At 33.3% G+C, this 16,580-nt stretch overlaps 2 long non-coding RNA genes across 3 annotated transcripts in view; both read right to left on the minus strand.

Moving 5' to 3' along the window:
- On the minus strand, positions 1 to 3,424 carry LOC133187169 (uncharacterized). The gene is made up of 4 exons (XR_009721133.1): positions 3,354 to 3,424; positions 2,819 to 2,867; positions 2,270 to 2,333; positions 1 to 248 (listed from the first exon to the last, which is right to left on the minus strand). It is a non-coding gene; the product is annotated as an uncharacterized LOC133187169 (long non-coding RNA).
- A 1,901-nt stretch (positions 3,425 to 5,325) lies between these two features.
- Positions 5,326 to 16,580, minus strand: part of LOC133187170 (uncharacterized) — a 19,145-nt gene continuing 7,890 nt past the window's right edge. Inside the window, exons 1-5 of one of the 2 annotated variants that reach the window (XR_009721134.1) lie at positions 15,339 to 15,452; positions 10,412 to 10,515; positions 10,090 to 10,142; positions 9,380 to 9,524; positions 5,326 to 7,655 (exon numbers count right to left, since the gene is read on the minus strand). This is a non-coding gene — a long non-coding RNA (uncharacterized LOC133187170). Of the gene's footprint in view, positions 7,656 to 9,379; positions 9,525 to 10,089; positions 10,143 to 10,411; positions 10,516 to 15,338; positions 15,453 to 16,580 lie in introns of those variants that run through there. The other variant, XR_009721135.1, reaches the window with a different exon arrangement.

The following is a 16,580-nucleotide window of genomic DNA, read 5'->3' on the forward strand; positions in this document are numbered from 1 at the left end:
AATGCTGTGGACAGCTTGAAGCATCAACTTTGTACCTTGGCATGGTGCAACAGGCCCTATTGCTAAATGTGCTGACATATGTAAAATATTCCTGTACAGTATTGCATAGTCCAATTTCTGAGATACTTGACACTTTAAGGGAGGGTAATCTTCATTTGACAGGATATGCTTTGCATGATTGAACAATTTATGCTGAGATCTTTCATCTTTTGACCAATTTAGATGCACTGATGATATGAATTCAAAATCTGTAAAAGCAATGACAAATTGATGTTTGAATTAAAGTTTATAATTGATATTGCAATAATCATGATAATCAAAGAAGACATTTTAGTACAATAAATTTTCATTTATATCCAAAAGCAAAAGAGCATGTATTTTGATGTTCTAAATGACATTGGGAATTAGGGAATAATTTCAATTTTACAACAAAGGGACCTTGGCAATGCTAGCCTGAATCACCTTTATTTCCTATTTTGTAAGAGATCCAAATGCCTTAAATGGCTACTTGAGTTTAATGCAAACCTGCAAATGATCCAAATATAAAACAAGCTAATTCAGAGAATTGTGGCCCCCACTTATGGGGAAAAATTGAGGATGGGAGAACTGGACAAAAAAACATGCAGATGGAAAAAGAAAAAGGTCAACCTTAACCTTTCAGCTTTTGGCCTTAAAGTCAATTGGTGTCTTTTTTTTATTAAAGAAATAAATTCAAGACCTCAAAGAGAACCAGAATTATCACCAGGACATAATTTATTGCAAGATATGAATTTTTCAACTTGACCTTTTAACTTAGAAATCAAAGGGGATTTCTTTAAGTCATTGGGAATTATGATATAAAATTTAACAGAAAAAGCTCAAGGGAAACTAAAGTTATTATTTGAATTTTTTTTTGTATTGTAGGAATTTCTAACCTTGACCTTTTGACCTCAAATCAATAGGGATCTTTTCTAGGCTGTAAGGAGTTGTGATATGAAATGATATTGCAAAAGCTCAAAGGCTTCAAGAGATATTGTTCCCAAATTAAAGTGTTATAGTACATACATGTACAGACAGAATGACACACGGACAGACTAAAATTAATATCCCCACTTACAGTACAACAAATAAGGGACAACAAAATAAACTGTTTACATAACCAGAAGTCTCTGATGAGACTGTAGCTCTACTGGTCTGTTTGTATAACAAAAGAAAAGTAGCACTTGGATTTGAAACATTGCAACATGCAACAATAAATAGAATTATGTATCTTAATGTAGTCTACTTTTGTGACAACTAGGAGTAGTAGCGTTTTGAAAGTATTTCACGGAAATTTATATTTTTAGTACCGGTAACAATGACAACACCATTCACCCAAATAAAAAAAACAGAAATACATATTATGTATCGTAGTGTATTCTAACTGTGTGCCAAATTAGATTGAAATCAGACCAAAATTGTAGGAGGAGTAACGTTTTAAAGGAATTTCACAGAAATTTCTATTTTAAGTAACCATGGCAACACTGTTCATCGAATTCAAAAACCAATGCAATAAATTATGTATCTTAGTATAGTCTTCTTGTATGCCTAATTATATTAGAAGCAGACTAAAACTGTAGCAGGAGTAGTGTTTTAAAGGAATTTCACAGAAATTTCTATTTTTAGTAACCATGGCAACACCGTCCATCGAAATCAAAAACCGATGCACTAAATTATGTATCTTAGTGTAGTCTACTTGTGTGCCAAGTTATATTGAAATCGGACCAAAACTGTAGGAGGAGTAGCGTTTTAAAGGAATTTCACAGAAATTTCTATTTTTAGTAACCATGGCAACACCGTCCATCGAAATCAAAAACCGATGCTCTAAATTATGTATCTTAGTGTAGTCTACTTGTGTGCCAAGTTATATTGAAATCGGACCAAAACTGTAGGAGGAGTAGCGTTTTAAAGGAATTTCACAGAAATTTCTATTTTTAGTAACCATGGCAACATCGTCCATCGAAATCAAAAACCGATGCACTAAATTATGTATCTTAGTGTAGTCTACTTGTGTGCCAAGTTATATTGAAATCGGACCAAAACTGTAGGAGGAGTAGCGTTTTGAAAAATTGTTTACAGACAGACGGACAGACAGACAGACAGACGGACGGACGACGGACACCTTACTATCGCATAAGCTCTTCTGGTCTCTGACCAGTAGAGCTAAAAACACACATACTTGCCTGTATAAGTTATTTATAAATAATTGATAAACATTTATTTGGGGGGGGGGGGGGAGGCTGTTACCTACAGGTATTAGGTCATATGTTTTCTGTTATGTCCATGACTTCTTCCATTTTCCTCCACTCTTTGCTCTGTAAAATAATTGAAAAAGCCATGAAGTATATATACTCTTATACATTACAGTTAATGCTAAAACTGCTAATGGTGAAACATTTTGAATGAATCATAATTAAATAATTTGAAAGCTCAAAACTTGAACTATATGGACTGGACTTTTCAGTTTATCACCCACATATTCAGGCATCTTCACCATTTAGACCTAACTTCACATAAATTGTTCTTTGTTATTTTACTTATCAGTAATGTGAATGAGCAGTTACATGTATATTATCATGATTATAGTAACTTGTATGTATACATTATAAAATGTTAACCACATGTACAAACTCTGGTTCATGTCATTGAACTTCATGATAACAATGTCCACTTAGTTATATATTTTTCAGTGTGGAAATGAAACATATTTGTTAATTTTATTTTTTGAGATATTAAACATTGACATTATCTATATTATTATGTAGTACCTTAAAAATATTATATTACAGTAAGTGATCACCTGTTTGGTTTGATTCAATTGTTGCCTTGTCAATAGGAACACATTTCTGCTAAAGAATAAACATTAATTTTAATATTAACTATACAATACTTAATAATCCTCATAGTTACATGAATACTTATAACCAGTTATGTACACATAAAATAAAACAGAAATCATACTTGAGATTTTATTTTTAGAACTAATTCAAAATAATATGCAATTGAAATTTTATTTCCAAACAGGATTGGATCATTTACATGTGAAATCTATCAATATTATGAAACTATTGAGTGTAAAAACCATTCATCAACATTTACTGTAGAATCCTTAATTTATGTGAGTACTAAATATACTCGAATGAGAACAAGAATTAACAAGTGGACTGCTGCTCAAGAGTTTTCACTTTTTACATGTATTTCAGCTATAAAATAATAAAAGCAGGTAATTTTGCTTCATAAGTGAAACTTGATGTATAAGCTACTGAGTGAATTTCAGAAATAATTTGATAAAACTTTTACATATAATTATAAACACATAGTATATGTATATGTACCTTTAAGCTCTTCCTTCAGCTTTACTTCCATACTGATTTTTTAGTGTGTGTTTCTATACATCTTTTGCATATACCTGTAACAATTAGGAATCAAATTAGTTGATAAATATAAATCATTATTATAAATCATTATAATAGATTGGACATGTAAGTTGTGTAAACTTGATATCAATAGGTTTTCACAAACTATAAAGACAAAGTCAGTAAATATTTCCAATTATGATATCACTTTGTGATATTATATTTACATGTATAGGGTTGTCCTTAAGACCTGTGGGACTGGGGAATTTCTTCACCTGTAATGACATAATTCCCAAAATACTCTGGTATTGCCCTCTCAACCCTCACTAAGGGGAGGAACCCCCAACATGCTTTAATTTTTTTTAAAAAATCTGTTTCATTTCTTATGGACAACCCAAATACCATGTACAGTGTCTCTCTGAAAACTTTAAGGTCAGAAATTAAGTTAATTTCAATGGTTTAGCAAAATTCCTTAATTTTTTAAATCCTTGAGGGACACACAAAAACTGCATAATGTTCTTACCAGTTCCAACAGGCAAAACCTCATTCAGCTTGACCCTCTCGGTTAACGGGTTTGCATAATAGCGTCTCCCCTATCAGGTATGGGTGACAACATGTTCTTTTTTTTCCTTTTCCAGTGTAGACCAAGTATATTTCTGTGTTTGACACATACATGTACATGTAGGTATGTTTACAGAAAATAGACTGTCCAAGTCCCATAACAGCTGCATGGTTCAAGATGGTTAACGATAAGAAGCGTTTCAGGGACAGAAATGTCTTCTGTGCTGCATTTAAAATACCTTGTATATTCAGCTGAATCTATTTTACAATCTTTCAACAAAGCTAGAGATCTTTTATCATAATATTGTCGTCAAATCAACACTTCATCTTTTCGTCTGCCATTAAGACACCATACTTTTAATTCCTTTAAATAAGGAGAGTTCCACTAAGGGAGATAATTTTTCTAATAGTTTCAGCCAACTTCAATCTATTTTTAAATTAGCATAATGCCATTTGCAACCAAATTCCTTTTAACTATATATTGATTTTGAAGGATTTTTGCAATTAAACTGATATGTATAATGTTTTAAGCGTTTCTTGGGTTTTTACAGCATTATAAAGATAGTGGTATTTTAAACACATTAATTTAATCTAATTTTAGACCCCACTTTTACAGAATCAGTGTTGATAAATGAAATTAAATAAAATATTTCTAGTTAGAGCACTTCCTTTAAATTTATTTAATATGTAACATTTGAATAAAAGTGCATTTTTTCCTGCAATTTTTTTCTCTTAATCTCTGGGTGTTTTTCAAAATATTTTCATAAAATGTGCTAAAAATAGAATATAGGGCTATAATAGGGATCCCCAAAGGTACCTGACAGTTTTGATACCGTGATTTATTAGAGGACACATGATGCTAATCAGAAACAATAAAATCAGTCAAAATGATCACAATGCCTTTCATAATAAAATTTGGATTTTGCATGGTTTTCTCGTAGACACGCATTTAAGCCAATAAGTATCTGAAATATTTAATTAAAGCCATAAATTTTCAAAAGTAGGTCACAGTGACCTACTTTTCAGTTGCTGTACTCCAAGGACCCAAGACACATGAACTGACAAAGTTTTATGATTCTAAGCCAATTAGTACCCGAAATATTTAATTAAAGCCATAAATTTTTGCAAGTAGGTCACGGTGACCTACTTTTTAGTCGACCTACACCGAAGACCCAAAAGTCATCAACCGACAAAGTTTGATGATTCTAAGCCAATTAGTACCTGAAATATTAAATTATAGTCATATAAATTGAAAAGTAGGTCACGATGACCTACTTTTCAGTTGACCTTTTTTGAGGAACCAAGATGCATCATCTTACAAAGTTTTATGATCATAGAACTTAAAATGTCCAAATTATGCCTCTAAAACGCTTTGAAATCAAATGCCTGCAAAGTTCAAAAAGTAGGTCACTGTGACCTACTTTTTAACTAGAACTGTCCAAAAGGGACAAATACCCCCCGCTGGGTTTTTCAGAGGTGCTAAATCACTAATATTTTATGGATCTAAGAGGTGTTTTCTTATTAACATTTAGAGTGAAAAAATAATTGCTCATTTTATTTTTTTTAATGCATGAAACCAAGGAACAACCTAATAAAACATCAATACCAATACATTGTAGTTACATTGTTTTTTAATATATTGAAAAAATAAATTGCAACTATCTGTCATCTTTTTGAGACATGACATTCTGCATTGATTGTTGAAAAAAAATCAATTAATTACAGAATCAAATTAATCTTGATAACTTTATATCAAATTCATTTTAAAAATGAAAGGCTGGTCATCCAGTAACTATGTACTATGACAGACAATAAATTACAATTAAGAGAATTAAAGAACAGAGATCTTGAAATTCCCAGGAGATATAGATAACACATGCTTGATCAGAGAGGCCCTAACAACTTCCCACACTGAACTCATTAATTTATCTCTAACTGGATGATGTCCACTCATTACTCCCAAGGGACAAATGGATTTACACTATCTGCTGTGTAATGTAAAAATTGTTTTTAATACTTGGTGATTTTTTTTTGTTTTTGTTTTAATGAATAGTTTTAAGCTGTAGTTCACATTTTTGTACAGATGTTCTAGATTCTGTGTCTCAAACCTTAGAAATAAACCCAAAATGACTAAGTCAATAAAAATGAAAAAAAAAAACCTGTAAAATGCAGAAAAATTATCAAATAATGTTGAAAATACCAGGTGCACATCTTCATATGGTAAATAATGAGTGTACAAATTTTCATACAATTCTATGAAATAGTCTTTGAGTAAAGGAAGTACAAAACACATAATAAAAATGAAAAAAACACCTGTAAAATGCAGAAAAATTATTCAATCATGATGAAAATACCAGGTGCACACCTTCATATGGTGAATAATAAGTGTACAAATTTTCAGACAAATCTATGCAATAGTTTCCGAGAAATGCTCAGGACAAAATCTTGTCTACAGACAGACGGACAGACAGACGGACAGACAGACGGACATGGTGATTCCAATATACCCCCCCTAAACTTCGTTTGCGGGGAGTATAATAAATATGTTTTATGGCCCCAAGATGCATCATCTTACAAGATTTAATGATTTTAAACCTCTCGGTATTCAAATTAATGACCTTAATTGTTTTGAAAAAGATAAGCCATAAAATTCAAAAAGTAGGTCAAGTCGACCTACTTTTTAGTTGACGTACTTCGAGGACCCAAGGTACATCAACTGACAAAGTTTGATAATCATAGGCCTTAAATTGTTCAAAATATGCCTCTAAATCATTTTGAAAAAGAATGGCCGCAAAATTTAAAAAGTAGGTCACCATGACCTACTTTTGAGTCAACATGATATGAGGTCCTTAGATACATCAACTGACAAGATTTGATGATCCTAGTCCTTATAGTAAGCAAAATATCAACATTTTAATAAAATGTAATTTTTGGTCAACTTTGAAGTGACCTTGAGACCACGCCCTTTGCCCCAGGGTAAATTCCCGTGCATATTTTAATCTACAACATATCCTCATCCTTTTGTGTAAGTTTGGTTATAATCTGCCCAGTGGCTCTTGAGAAGAAGATTTTTTTAGCAACCAGTACTTTTGTTTCTATTTTCCTAATTATCTCCCCTTGTTAAAGGGTCACAACCCCAGTTTTAGTATAAAAGGGAGCCCTTGGGCCAAGGATACCTTGTGACAAATTTGACAATAATTGGCCAAGGGGTTCTTGAGTTATGGCCCATATTCTAAAAAGTTTACGCACACCGCACGCCGCACACCGCACAAATGGCCATAGCATTAGCTCTTTGAGCCTTTGGCTCAGAAGAGCTAAAAAATCCAAAATGTAATTTCAGGCTTATTAAAGTAGCTCAGATGAACTCATTTCCGTATACAACCAAAAATGCTCTGGACATTGTTTCATATGACCTTTAATGACTAGAATGACAAACATAGGTATTAAGTACACAAATATCTACTATACAACTATATTTGGAAGATCCCATAAAATCAACACATGCTATTTTTTTTCCCCAACATGCCCCAAGATCCTTATTATTGAAGGTCCTAAACTTCTGAAGTATTGGCTAGAATCACTTCCTCACTGGTTCTGCTAGAGGGTGGTCAGATAATTGGTGTCACGAATGGATTCACTTTTGGTACGATGGCTTCAAAACCTCAGCAAGTTTGATGTTGATCATTCCCAAAGACACTTCAAACTTTTCTTGCTCAATATCTGAAAGAAAAGATTACCATGAAGATGTATGATATCTATCTCATAAATAAATATATGACAAATAATAAACTAAAGCTATACAAGACAATTGGTTCTTTCAACCTGGCAGATCAGTTTAATACTATAGAATAGGAATTTATTATCTTGTAATTTTTTGTTCAGATTAGGATTGATTTCTTTTTAAACTAATGGAAGTTGTGAAATTAAAAAAAAATAATAAAGAGACATGATTGTGTCTAAGTTAATTAACCTTGAATATGAGAGAGAACATTGTAAATTACATAAACTATGTACCCTTAAAAACATTCAGCAAATAAAGTTAAGGTATGTCACTCGTGAAATTTGTTATATCAAGGATTTTTTGAGAAGTATATTTTAGATAAGTACTCATATAGTATGACTAGGGGTGAAACGATACACCTCCTTCTCGGTTCGATACGTATTGTATAATTTTGTCTCGGTTCGGTTATTTTCGATACGATACATTTTGATAGAAGGAAACAAATTCTACGTTGTTTTATGCTTTCTTTTTCTAAATCTAGTCACATATTTTACGAATTTTATTTGCAAATTGACTAGAAGAAATTGATTAAAATTATTTGACTGTCAAAAATTATTTTACAAGCTATCAGTCATCAAAAATTTACGTTTTCTATACTTATTTATACTGAGTAACGTGTTATACCTTATGCCAAACCCGACTGAATAACGATCCCGACCGAAAAATGAACCGAACCGAAAATTAGAGATTTTGCACCGTGTATCAAACCGAGAAAAAATACCGCGGTGCATCGATACCGCGGTGAACCGTTTCACTCCTAAGTATGACTCAAAATCACAGAGAAAATGGGGGGTCAGTGTGCATCTAACTGAGCTACGGTACAATTAAGTTGACCTTTTTGCACTTAAATTGTAACTCTTTGGTTAATCACTTTAACCGTTATCATATTTTATAAGATGCAACCATGGCAATAAACATATTCTTATTTTACGTAAAATAGTTTGAATAATATTTATCATTGAACAAATCATGCAAATTAATGCGCGTAAATTATTGTGTGACCTTTTTGCACTAAAAAAGTCTCATATTTGGGGTATTAAAAATCTAAATAGGCAATAGAATATTTTCTTGTATCAAACTTTTTACGACTTAAGTGCTGATCGGTCAAAAGTATCCAGTAGTTTAAAATAATGAAAGAAATAGTTGGGGTCAGTGATGTAAATTTTAAAATACTGGTCAAAATATGCGATTTTCAGGCAAAAAACTGTGTAAATTTTATCTCGACTTCCTTAATATATCTTCATTTCTTGGCAATGTTTGTTGAGCGAAGGTGTAAATTTTGTTATAAAAATATAAATTGAGACCTATAATTTAATATTCCAGGCATATCATAACGGAAAATATTCTCTGAGTAAAAGTATGTGAGGCTAAAGTTCCAAGATATTAAATTTAATAAATGTGTAGATTTGCAGAATTTTCTGTTAAATATCCTTCCGCCACAAGAAATAGTCCCTTACAAATCTTGCTTCTTTGTGAATTTTTGAGCAGTTTTTTAATTGAATGTTGAACATTTTACATTGTTTAATTTAAATATGTTATAAAGATTGAATTGTAATAAATAGTTTTTAAGTAAGAGGTTCTGACTGAAATTTTCTAAAAGGCTGACGAGTGACATACCTTAAGGTATGAAAAAAAAGTACATTAGTAAATAAAATTTATATACCATATAAAACATTCAGTTTTGCCTTGTGAATGGCTCGTCTTTTGTCTCTTAAGCTTCTGATTAAAAGCACCTTGAACAGGAGTTTGGACGCCTATGCTGCCTTTGATATATTATCCTCCATATCTGCTTACTCCGTTAACTGACCCTTGAAAAGAGGAAAAGACGAATTTATAGGCATATGTAATTGCTTTAAATGCACATTGGTTAATTTACAATGTAACAAAAATATAGACAAAGCAAATAACATAAAGTGAATATATAGAATACATTTGTTCTAGGCTTCAAACATGCAAATACATGTACATATATTTTATTTTTGAAAAATTAAGAAAATATTAAATAAACTGTTATAAATACATGTAACTTCCATGCATCAACAATTCAGTATTGAGTAAGATAATATATTAGTACATGTATACATGTACTTCTTTATTTCTGGAAATTTATATCTGCGACTAAGGTTATATAGGTTTGTGTAAGAATATGATGAATGACATTGACAAGGTGTAGGTAAAAACTTGTGAACAGGACAGAGAACTGACATAGGAAACAAGTTAAAAGCAACAACTTCTTAAAATAACTAAAATATATTTGAAAGAGTGGAGTCTAACGTTCATAATAATTTTTCTCAATGCCTGGCTAACATTGATAAACACATAATTTCAATTCTTTTGATTTTATTGATTAGGAAAATGATTAAAAAATCTTACCTTTGTGTAAATTTCCATACAGCTCTGAGCTCTTGTCCTTTTTGTGATCATTCCTGTAAATAATGCATGCATGATTTTATGTCATATAGAGTATAGTCATTTTTAATATTTATACTTAAAATGTAAAATGATTATGCATGTAGGCATTTAGCATGTTTAAATTACCTGTCAAAAGTTATAATTGTTGTGCATTGTCAAGGAATTAAGAATATAAACCTCTTGTTACTTGCTCAATAAAAAAAAATCTTATGCTATAAAACATTAATAAATAAAAACAATGTTAGTTTATTTGTGCTGAATGATAATTTGAGCAGGCTCTCACCATTCTCACAAGCTAGGTGACTGAATGACTTAGCATCTACATATTAGGACATTTCATCAAACTTGATGATTATATGCCGGCGCTGTGCGAATTGAGTACTTCAGCTATAAAATAATAAAAGTAAGTGCTGTGAATGATCATGAACATGCATTAAAAAATAGATATAATTATTTACATTGTACTCTGTAAATGTAAGTACAGGGTTCTCTAGGGCTGTCACGGTTCAAAAATTTTTCGGGTCGGGTCGGTTCTGTAAATTTTCGGCTCGGTTTCGGGTTTTTCGGGTCGGGTATTTACATCTATTTTAAACCTTAATTTCATGAATTTAACTTGAAAAATCTTTATTTGTTACATTAAATTTACATTGGAAACAAGTCTTAACCATGCGAACGTCTAGACATCGGTGACTTGGCCTACTATTAGCCACAACCTGACCATTCCTGCTCGTTCTGATAATTATCTAATACTTCCGCGACAAGTGTTTTGTCATGAAAAGGAACCAACTTTAATGACATCTCAAGAAATTTAAAGCCTTTTAATAACAGCAGCAAATTCACAAAAATTCTTTCTCTATTTCAAGTTCATAGTCTGCTTGATCATCTTCTTCAAGCTCATCTTCTTCCTCATCTTCTGTGCTTTGAAGTTTCTGAATGTGCAGTATGGACAACACTTCCTGAAACTTTTGCTCAAGAATCCTAATCTCATCTGACTCAAAATTGGCTTGAGTTGAGACATTGTGTGTTTCAACATCATGCTCAGGTTCAACTGTTTTGTTTTCATTGCCCATTTCCATCTGACCTAATCATGGAAGCTTCCTCCTGTCTTTAGCATACCATTTTTCCACTGCTTCTTTCATCAATGTTCTTGTGTCCTCAGATTCTGTCTCTGGACCAATGATGCTTACATGCATAATTGTCTCTAACATTTTGTTAGATAATTGATTTCTAAGCCTATTTTTAATACGCTTCACTGCACTGGCACCTCTCTCTGGCCAGGCATTGCTAACTGGCATTGAAAGAATGATTTCAGCCAGTTTCATCAGCAGGGGGAAGGATGATCCAAATGGAGTTCTGAGCTCAAGTAAATGATGGAGACAGTATTCTGTGGGTGTAATGCTCTGGAAATTTGGCAATGTAGATTTCAGTTTTTCAAGGTGATACTTAAACTGAGCCCATTCTGCTTCAAGTGCCAATACTTCATCTTTCTCATATCCAAAGTGAAGACCAATGACTTTGATTTCCTTCGCTCCATAATCTCTGAAAGCTTCTTCTTTCCGCATTGGCACAAAGGTTGGATCAAAAATGGAAAATGAAGACAATATCGGAATTGCTGCATCAAATCTGTCATGAATATTGGACATGAGTGCATCAATGTACTTTTGTAGTAAACTTTGCATCTCTGTTATCTGATGCTCTGTTGGATGTAGCCCAAGAGTAAATAATCTTCCGCCCTCTTGAAGGTCTTTTTCCATCTTGACAATAGGGGAATTTGATTGAAGTACGTCATTCAGAGCATCCATGGTGTACTTAATGCTTGGCTCAATCCTAGCATAGTTAATGGTTCCTGCTTGAAAAGTTCGGCTGAGAGTAGACAGGATTGGTAGTAAATCTTTCAGGATGTATATGGTTGAGATGAATTTGACTTTATGCATTTTGGCAAGAAGACCTTTGGCAATTACTTCATCCTTCATCTCTCTTAAGGTTTGTAGGATGGATGTCATGTCCACAAAAAGCCCATCTACAGCTGCCTCAAAGGACAACCATCTTGTGGAACAGGCCTTCTTCACCTTGTGCACAACAGCTTTCCTGGCCTTTTGAGGCAGTTTAACTGAACAGCTAGCCATCTCCAACTGCACTCTCACTAAAATTGCAGTTCTCTTAGGAGAGTCCTCAAAAAACTTCCACAATTGTCTCAGGTATTCAGATACGTTCTTGATATATGCTGTTTGATCACAAGACTTAACACATGCCAAAGCCAATCAATGACAAATGCAGTGAACAGAAATGAGTGATGGAAATTCCTGTCTAAGTCGTGCACACAGGCCATTCAATTGACCTGTCATAACGCTGGCCCCATCTGTAACAACACTGGACAATTTGGAGACATCATCACCTAAGACACTTAGTTCTCTCAACACAGCTTTATGCAACGTCTCACTGTTTGCAGAGATGGAGTCCTCCAGAACATCAGCCACAACAAAAAATGAAACTTCTGCTCTTTTTGTGACAATATCAACATACTGAATGAATAAAACCATCTGGTTTTTCACTGAAACATCTGTTACTTCATCTAAGAGAATTCCAAATGACTGAGATTTCTTAACTTTGGATATAATCTGTCCCTTGACAGTGTTACCAATTGTAAGGAAAATTTCCTGAAGAGACCTTTCACTTCTGTGCTGGAAATATTTCAGACTTGTTAGACCCATTTCCTCTGCCAGCTTCATTAATAGCAAAATTTTCCTCAAACTGATTTCCTGCTTTGACAGCCATTATGCTGCCAGAAATGTTTGTGTCAGGACCTCTTCTCCTACTCTCTTCTTTTCTTCTTTTTCTTTATGGAAGACAGACACGCGCTTCATCATCTCCCTTTGTATGGCTCCTCCATGTTGAGCAGAATTTCTGTGTTCCTCTAGAGATTTCTTAAATCTGACAGCAGGATCTTTGTTGAAAACCTTGGATTTGTTCTGTAAGTTGTGTTCATCATTTTGTCTACACAACAAACAGAACATTCCTTCACCTTCTGCATACACCAACCACCAGAATTCCGTATCTTTACAAAAACTTATGGTACTGTCATCAATCCATTTGTGATTGAATTTGTCCTTTTTGCCCTCAAACCATTTTTTTCATCTGCGCTGAGACTACTACAGTTTCTATTCATACAAATAAGACGATGGTGCAATTTTCCATCCTCACATTTAAAAGTTTCTAAAGCTTACTTCATGTTGGGGTGGCCTTCATAAAAATTCGTTGAAATAGAAGAAGCCACAGTGATAGGCTTCACCACTTCACATTTAGATGAAGAACTTTCAGCATATTCAGGGGTTTCACTGCTTGGATCATCTATATCTGCAATAAATAAATTCCTATGATCAGTGAAAGATTTTGATAAAATGAAAATTACATTTTTAGTTATATGACCTTTATTTAAAGTAAGTCAGTCCTGAATTTTGGTAACAGATTCAAAGCAACTCAGCTCAAATAGATATAAGATTATGCAGCCATGCAAACTTAAAGCAACATTTCATAATAATAAAATACAAACAATAACATGAAAAACATAATTGAATATTATGATAAATTTATAAATAACTACATTATTTAGATTGCCATCAAATGTGCTGCTAAACGGCATGGACAAATACAAAATTTCAGCATGACCCATATTTGGGCGCTGCCACTTGAACAGCCCCCCCCCCCCCCCTTTGTAAGGCCATAGAAAGCAAGAGAAAGAAAGAAATGATGAGAGCTTGGGCAAAACTTGCTTATCCTAACAAGTCTATACTCTCCCATTGCAAGACAGTATTAAGTACCCCAGATGAATATATTTTAAAACCATAGCAAAAATCATACTACTTACTTTGAGAGGATGATAAAGATCCACTTGAAAGTTCAATAAAGTCCTGCTTCAGTCTTCCAAGGCGGCTAATTGTATTCGGCGCAGTTGCGCGAGCGCGCCGACGCGCCGAATACAATTAAAAAGTTTCGTCGGCAACACACTGTTTGCTTCACATAATCAATATAATGCAATGTCGAAATTCATGCAAATTCGAAATTCGTGTTAATTTAATTAAACAAAAAGAGTAATTTGAATTCAACATAATTTATTACAACTTCAAATTCATTTAAATAACACCCAGACTTACCTAATCTTCGCTTTTTAGCGAAGTAGCCTGTTATTTTCTTATTCTTTGTTTGAAAATGAAAGTAAGTTTTCGTTGATTTTCGATCCCGATTTCGTTTTGGTCCAAAATCATTTCGGGATCGATATACAAAAAAAAAATAGTAACACTCATCGTCTCTGGAATATCGTAACAATTTGTTATATATAATTCTTTATGAAAGAAAATCCTTAGTGTTAACAGGGACCTATATACTACTACTTAGTATATAGGTCCCTGGTGTTAAAATCTTTTTTTTGAGTTACAGTTAAAGTAGGCGGCGAATTTGCCACAAGTAGGGGGCGAGAAATCGCCGGGCGCCGGCTCTTAAGGAGAACCCTGTAATAATTAAAGTAGTACCTGTACTAAGGAATGTTATTAGCTAATAATTTGGACCAGAGTTCTGAACTGGCCCCAAAGAGGCTGCCGACACCACTGAGCATGGAAGAGAATTCCATAATGGGGGGGGGGGGGAGCTATATATTTGAATTATCTGTGCAAATACTAAAGGTCTGAAAGTAAGGAAGACTTGAAATGCCTTTGTTGGTGGTAGTCTGTGAAACTAAATAGAGGCTTGGGTCTACCACAACTAAGTTGTGCACAACTTTATATCATATAGACAGCTGATAGAGCATTATTAGTCTACCACCGTCTACACGTTTTTTCTGCATTGTAAACATGGTAAAGATAGCCAATTTAGATGTTGCAACATGTTGGAGACACTAATAGTGTTATGATGTCTGTGTACGATGTGACATGGACTGTCGTGGTGCAATTGGCAACGTGCCACTAGCATATATAGCGAGGTCTAAGGACATGTACGAACAGAGGAAATTCGGGTTGAAATCCACACATTGTTCAAACATATTTTGATAAGAGATGTTTAGAGTTGTACAATAATTATTACAGAAATGAAACTGCGCTCGTCCTAATGGTTTCATCGTCGGGCATTCTATGTGTGTGGTGCCCAGACGTGCAGACTGAGGAACAGTCAATTATCCATTCAACTTCAAGGACACATAAAATACTGTACATTGTACCTACCGGGTCTTAAAATGTCTGCATCTTTTGTCAAAATACAAATTCCATTCCAAGCTAATAATGACAGCAGTTCCCTTCTTCGTGACACTCTCTTTCCTTCTGTCCAACAATACAACATGGCAGCCGAATTATTGAATTTTGGCGGGCTGTAGTTTAAATTAATTGTTCATCGAGCCCGACATCGAGCCCGACGTAATTGTACAATGAGCCGACAGTTTAAGAAAAAATTCTAAGTTATTTTCCACAGCTTTCCAGAGCAGAAAATGTCTAAGTTTCTCATTTTATCAGCTTTTCCATAGAATTCCACAACTTTCCAAACCTCAAAATGTCTAAGTCCAAAGAGCTAAATCCAAGAAGGGGCTAAATCGGCCCAGTCATTAAAATATATGAAACTTTCTCACATAAAACTCTAAGATTTGTATGTTGTAAAACAATTTATTTTTTAACAATATCTCTTCTGGTTTTCTTTTTACATTCGTTTAAATTTGGTATTGTTTCCTTATTAATTAATACTATCACGTCATTACGTTGATGTTACATACTTGAACGTCGTGATGTTGACATTTTGTATAAGACAGTAACATATGTACGTTAATGGAAAAAAAAATAACCAATATAGGCTCTTCTTTAAAATTTTGGGGAAATTTTACTATGAATTTTTTAAGAAGTTCTGAAAACTTTTGGTTTATTTTTTAGTTAAAGCTATTTGTACTCTAAAGAAAAGCCAAATATTTGTTATATACAACGGTTGTCTGGTTGATACATGTAACACGTTTTAAATGATAATAAGAGGCACGTTAAGCTGAAAACAAACACAAAGTTTTAATCCATCATATTTGAGTAAAACTGAATTAATGTACTAAAATATATACCATAGTTGCCATGGATAAGGATTTTATCATTCATAAATGTGTTATTGTATGGTCATACCAGAAAATACACAGGTATACTCTTTAATAACGAAAACATAAAATTAAAATGAAAAGTTGCATTAAAAATGAATACGTTTGAAGTTACCATCTATTTTATTGTCATTTTGATAATTTCGTTGCACTTCCGAAATTTATGGCATTTCCCGGACATTTGAAATGAAATTGTAGTTCATACATGTAATACACGTAAAATAGTGACGTTTGACGACAATCCTGCGCACCACAGATTATCAGGAAAGAAGCCACTACAGATTCTAAACAAGAGTGATGCAAAGCATCAAATCGGCCGCAAAAAAATATTTTCCAACGAAGA

The sequence above is a fragment of the Saccostrea echinata genome, unplaced genomic scaffold (assembly GCF_033153115.1).
Source record: "Saccostrea echinata isolate AGI-Se365-2 ecotype Australia unplaced genomic scaffold, CSIRO_AGI_Sech_v1 ptg000014l, whole genome shotgun sequence".
In the NCBI taxonomy this organism is placed as follows: Eukaryota; Metazoa; Mollusca; class Bivalvia; order Ostreida; family Ostreidae; genus Saccostrea; species Saccostrea echinata.